The 6,810-nt window shown below is 41.9% G+C and overlaps 1 pseudogene; it reads right to left on the bottom strand.

Moving 5' to 3' along the window:
- Positions 1-4,045: 4,045 nt before the first annotated feature.
- LOC126337191 (5S ribosomal RNA) lies at positions 4,046-4,163 on the bottom strand (annotated as a pseudogene).
- Between the last annotated feature and the right edge of the window lie 2,647 nt (positions 4,164-6,810).

The following is a 6,810-nucleotide window of genomic DNA, read 5'->3' as shown; positions in this document are numbered from 1 at the left end:
AGCATTTGTTCGCAGCCCAGGAAAATCACTCGCAGAGCTAGCAGAGAGCTGCAAATTCCACAATCAACTGTATGGAGAGTCCTACGAAAAAGGTTAGTTATGAAACCTTATCGTCTGAAATTGGTTCAAGCACTGTCTGCAGCTGATAAGATTAAAAGAATCGATTTCTGTGATTGTATCCTTGCTCAAATGGAAACAGATGAATCTTTCACTTCAAAGATTGTGTTTAGTGATGAAGCAACTTTCCACACTAACGGGAAAGTCAACCGTCACAATGTCTGTATATGGGGCACTGAGAATCCGCGGGAAACAACTCAGTATGAACGTGACTCGCCTAAGGTGAACGTTTTCTGTGCCATTTCAGCCATTAAAGTTTTGGTCCCTTTTTCTTCGAAGGTGCTACTGTAACTGGACTACAGTATCTGGAGATGTTAGAGAATTGGCTGTTCTCTCAGCTCGAACAAGAAGCACAACAATTCATATTTCAGCAGGATGGAGCGCCACCACATTGGCACTTATCTGTCCATAACTACCTGAACGTCAACTACCCGAGGCGATGGATCGGCCACCAGGCAGCCCGTGACAGAGCACTTCATCACTGGCCTCCAAGAAGCCCTGATCTTACCCCCTGCGATTTTTTCTTATGGGGGTATGTTACGGATATGGTGTTTCGGCCACTTCTCCCAGCCACCATTGATCTTTTGAAACGAGAAATAACAGCAGCTATCCAAACTGTAATGCCTGATATGCTAAAGAGAGTGTGGAACGAGTTGGAGTATCGGGTTGATATTGCTCGAGTGTCTGGAGGGGGCCATAATGAACATCTCTGAACTTGTTTTTGACTGAAAAAAAACCTTTTTTAATACTCTTTGTAATGATGTATAACAGAAGGTTATATTATGTTTCTTTCATTAAATACACATTTTTAAAGTTGTGGTATTCTTTTTGAATCACCCTGTATTATAGCCGAAAAACTGATCATAATAGTCAGACTTACCCCCCATATAAAATGGTGCTGGCGACACGCTGTATATACAAAATGTTAATAAAATAAAAATCATCAAGGTAACGTTCTTATTTCATAGCACTTATAATGATACAGTTATGGGAAACTTGTGGAAATAGCTTTTATTCCTTTTCCTGTCTTTTTCTTTAAGTATTTCTAATTATTGGTATCAACCTATTTTTGTAACTGCAAGTCTGTGTCCAAACCGTTGAGTTCTGTGCGGAAATAAGTATCTCTGAAACGAGCTCATGGGTAGTCGAGGACGACAATCGAAAGTGAACTTGAGAAGTTGGCGCGCAGTCGTGGCGGCATCGTGTGGCAGTTCGCGGATTTTACGTGCTGGCTAAAATGGGAAGCAAATTAGTACGCACAAGACATGGACAGTGGTTAAAAGTACTTTCCCCATGAACACTGACGTTAAGGGCAGTTACCAAACACGTTTCTCGAGTGTTATAACAGCTAAATGCTAACTTCCAGCTGATACAATGTATACATTAGATATGAACTTCAAGAGAGACGTAAATAATCTCTAAATTACAGTAAATAAGCCATGAAGTGCAGCCAAGCAAACAAATATGATACTGAGCTGTATGCGGACTGTGACAGCGGACACCAGTTAGCCATTATCTCATCAAGATTATCAAGGCGCCTATTAGCGGACATTAATCTATGGTGTGTCCACTCTCCGCCTTTATGGCGGCTTGATTTCTGTTAGAAACACTTTGTTTCGGCAAGCCGTCTGGAGAAAAACGGCAGTCCATTCTTCCGCAAGAGCGCAGAGAACGTAGTAATGTCGGACGCCGGATCTGAAACGAAGTCGGCATTCCAACTCACAAAAGTGCTCTGTTGGGTTCAGGTCGGGACGCTGGGCTGGTCAGTCCAATTTAGAAATGTTATTGCCCTAAGACTATTGCCTGACAGATGCTGCTATAAGACTGGGTGCATGTCATGATGAAACAAACAATCGTCCTTTCCGAAGTATTCCTCCATTGTACGCAGTAGACAATTCCTCCGCGTTTAGCGTTTCCTAAACTCCAGTAAGGGCTTAACAATCTAACCATGAAAAAAATCCGTTCTTTAGAACCACCGCCTCCGGACGTCACTTTCGGCACTACAAATGATGGCAGTTAGCGGTCTCCAGTTATTCGCCAAACCCAAGCTCTTCCATCGGCTTATCACAAGATACAGCGTGATTCATCCCTCCAAAGCACTCGTTTCCAGTCATCTACCGTCTAATGGCTTCGCTCCTCACAGCACCTCACGAGTCGCGTAGCTCTGACTACAGAAATGTGTGAGGTATGAGAAGCTGCTCCACCGTTGTACTCTTCTCTTTAATTCCCTATGAAAATTCATTGTGCTAGCTGGACTGCTGGAAGCGCTTTGGAACTCACGAGTGATTCGATCCGCAGATTTGATGCGATTTTTTCCAGCCTCCCCCTGCAATGCTGATCGGTTCCTGTAGATGAGATGCAACTGGTCTCGGTTTAGCTGTGGTTATTCGTTCACGTTTTCGCTTCACAGTCTCATCACAAACAACTTTAGAAATGTTTAAATGTCTCTGATGGATTCGTTACTGATGTGACATCCAATGACTACTCACTACGCTCTCCTGACCGAGCCATTCTGCCGTTATTGCTTTTCTACTGGCGCTACAGCAATCCCCGCCTCCTTCTATACTCGGATTTTCGTCTCCCGTGACATCTAGCGGTCAGTTGTAATATTTCTGGCTTAGTCAGCCATCATATTAGGCTCCAAGAAGCTTTCCCAGAGCAGTGGAGATGCAAAAAGTATATAGATGGTGTGAGGTACCTGTGACACATGTTAGATTAGGTAACAGTCCCCTGAGAAAGACCGCCTGCATAATGGTGCTGCTCTGTGATTGGCTGCTGTGTTCGGAGCAAGGGCGCCAAAACGTTAAGGTATAATTATTATTAGTTAAACTACTCATTGGAATGACTTCACTTTTTAATATAAATATCTCTCAACAGCTGACTATCAATCAGTCATTTCAGAATTATTAAAAACAATTAAATAAAAAACGAAAGACTGACAAAATTGCAGACGAAGCACTTAGGAAGCTCTCGGGTCACGCCTTTTCTGGTATGGCGCGCGAAGTGTTTCGGGCTGTTCGTCACTCTGGATTAGGCAGTCGAGAAGAACAGACATGTTGTCTGTCGTAGGATGTGTTTCCAATTTTTATTTAATTTCCTGTTCGTCACTCTGGATTAGGCAGTCGAGATGTACAGTCATGTTGTCTGTGTCAGGATGAGTTTGCCAGTATTCAGTATTATAAGATTCACTCCAGTAGTCATGAGGCACAGACACGTGCCACAAATAGTGTGAAGATACATTTTCGTAAACATTGTGTTTGATCATGTACTTTGCTGTATCAGAAGGTGTTGTGTTAAGATCATGTAGTCTTCTCGTGTGACTATATTAAAATACGCGAGTGGCATCCCAAACAAGTGATACATTTATTTCAGAACAGAACCTCGCTAAAAGTCAGTTCCGGCCTCAAGATACAGAACCTACGACCTGCGTGCTGTTTTCTGCTCTGGGGACATCAACTTGAAGACAGCAGGTTAGTGAACTATAACAGAATCTTCGTATTCCACACAGTGCAGTGGAAACAACTAGGCGCCTCACGTGTACTTCATGCACAGAACAAATGTGCTCAGTGACGCGTCATCTGTAATAATGCAGAGGCTGTAGAGGAGGATGATAGTTATTAACACCAACAATCAATTCATTCTTCCTTTCTTGCCGTACAGTCTCGTATTACACAAGGTATCAGGATACTTTTGATCAGACAGTGTATATTAGTAAAGTTGAATAAACTAAACTCTACCCGAACAGGCCGTGAAGGCACAATGCCGCCGTGTCATCCGTAGCTCACAGGCGTCACTGGATGCGGATTTGGAGGGGCATGTGGTCAGCATACCACTCTCCCGGCTGTACGTCAGTTTACGTGACCGGAGCCGCTACTTCTCAATCAAGTAGCTCCTCAGTTTACCTCACAAGGCCTAAGTGCACCTTGCTTGCCAACAGCGCTTGGCTGATCGGATGGTCACCCATCCAAGTGCTATCCCAACCCGGCAGCGCTTAACTTCGGTGATCTGACGGGAACCGGTGTTACCACTGCTGCAAGGCCGTTGGCTGGTAAAGTTGAATAGTAACTGAAATTTGCACGTGCGAGTCAAAATAACCTGATAAATTACGGGAATGCCTAATATGATACTTTTTTGAGCATTTTAGAGATTTCAGTTTTCCTGAAATCTTTGCCGGCAATCGGTTAAGGACTATTCCACAAGAATGCAAAACTCAATTCTGATAGTAAGACAGGAACATAAAATCTGTATGGGAACTATTCTTCCCTAGTATTGTGATTGGCAACTTCACATTTCATCCTAAATTTACTCAATTGATTAACCACACACATCATTAAGGGTCAGTGTAAGTGTAATAATCCCTTGGTCCATGAGTTTGCTGTTGCATGAATAGGTATTCGTAGGTACCGTATGACAAGCTTTTCCAGTGATTATTTTGCCCCATCAGCTTGCTGTTCTCTGACAAACAAATATCCCTCCGATTGCTTTTGTTACCAAGAGTCATAAATAAAACTGTAATATTATGTGATTCTTTGTGTTTCGTTTATAACCTGTACATCAAATAATAAGTTCAAAGAACGACAAATAAAACCTGTTAACTTATTTACCAATACAGGAGAGAAAACTTCACATCTTGTTCTTAGTAAATGTGCATTTGCAATCCTAACTATTACGTTACGACCCTGTGCCCGACAAACTCGTCTACCAGTTCAGTTGTTGAGAATAAGTGCAACTGTTTGCTTCCTCATCCATCCGTACAGACCCCTTCAACATTTCTTTGGCAGCTTTTGCTTTCTTGAATGTAAGTATAGCTGAAAATTGTATTAGCACACATCTTGAACGTTATTTCTCATGTACCTTTTACTGTTGGTTCAAATGGCTCTGAGCACTATGGGACTTAACCTCTATGGTCATCAGTCCCCTAGAACTTAGAACTACTTAAACCTAACTAACCTAAGGATAGCACACAACAGCCAGTCATCACGAGGCAGAGAAAATTCCTGACCACGCCGGGAACTGAACACGGGAACCCGGGCGTGTGAAGCGAGAACGCTACCGCACGACCACGAGCTGCGGACTAACTTTTACGGATTCGGTCTTTTACAAGAATAGGTTTTTACACATTTTTGCCCCTAGATTTACCTACTGAATATTTGTTCGGTTGTACCTACTCGGAAAGTCTCCAATCTAAATCCTTCTTATACAATGCTACCTGTGACAAAACGTATTACTGCCCACCTTAAAGGAACTGATTGTACGACTGACCGAACTACGTAATGCACATGTCAGCCCAAGGTCTGTGTGTCCAAACAGCCCCAGGGGCTATGTACCTACGTTAGAGAACATAGCCACTTCAAGTAGCAATACTAGTCCACCCATGGGTGGCAACAGATATAGTATTCATTTACTACTAAATTTCTACTCACTTGTATTCACACAAACATTCCAAAAAGGAACACTCAAGGTATATCTGTGTAATACATCTATAATACTTCATTGTGTATAGTTTCTCTCGTTTTCCTGCCTACTTAACGATGTGGAACTTTCATCCTAAAGTATACCGCATAGTTATTGGGTACGTAAGTAGTAAGTTTACCATTTTGTTTTAGCTTTACACTTACATTTTGTGGACTTATGTTTATACATAACAGTGTACTTAGTTTACTTGGGTGTATGATACTGCTTCCTTCTGCAGTTCACTTTCTTAACCAGTGAAAACAAAATCACTTTCTAGCGACACTTACTTAGTATTGCATAGGTGCTTCTACACCTCACGACATTTTATTACGTGTGATACACTGTACAGGCCTTTAATAACCATAGGCGCGGATTCCTGCAACACTACTGCTTTAAGATAAATGGCTGACACTTCCTACGGTCCCTGAAATAATTGGAAAACAATTATCCCACTCCCTCTCAGCCTTCAGGACTCCGGAAATGAGACTGTACCATGACCTTTACCGCTCAATTGAAAACATGGCCTCGCTGCCATCTCATCATATTTCTGAAGACTATTGTTTCACTCTGAGTCAGTCTAGCTTCAACTAAGTCTGACGCTCTTCAGGGTATTTCAATATGTTTAACAAAGGTTCTCCGAGCACATCTTCCCCAGTCACCTCAATAGGCTCCAAACCAGTACTATATGAGACATTTCGTTTAACTGTAACTCAAATATGGGTACCAAATCTACGTATCTAGTGTGACCTTCTGCACAGTATGTCCTACAAAGCCTCCCCAGGTCCTGCATAAACCGTACTGTTGGGTTACTTAATGTATGGCTTTAATTTTATATTTACCTATTAATTCTTTGCAATCTTTACTGATGAACTGTCTTCCATTATCTGTTGACATCCATTTAGGTGTACCAACATTCACAAAATAATCTCTTTCAGAGTAATTCACCACATTCCGCACATTTGCGTTCTTTAAAGGAAACAAGCGAATTTATTTCGACCAGCATTCACTTACAACAAAGATGTACTGCAACCCTATTTTTTCTTGAGGCAGAGGTATGCAATAAACCACACACACTTCATGTATCACTAGAGACAATATATACGTAACTGGGCTTAACATCTCCTTTACTAGCTGGCAGATTACACGTGATCTAATAAATTTTTGTATCGCACTACGCATGTTCTTAAAATAGTAATGCTTAATCATGTTCTGTGTACACCTTCTGGCACCGTAATGGTC

Source organism: Schistocerca gregaria, chromosome 2 (assembly GCF_023897955.1).
Source record: "Schistocerca gregaria isolate iqSchGreg1 chromosome 2, iqSchGreg1.2, whole genome shotgun sequence".
Classification (NCBI taxonomy): domain Eukaryota; kingdom Metazoa; phylum Arthropoda; class Insecta; order Orthoptera; family Acrididae; genus Schistocerca; species Schistocerca gregaria.
Note: the sequence above shows the minus strand (reverse complement) of the source record. Positions and strands in the feature narration are given on the sequence as shown.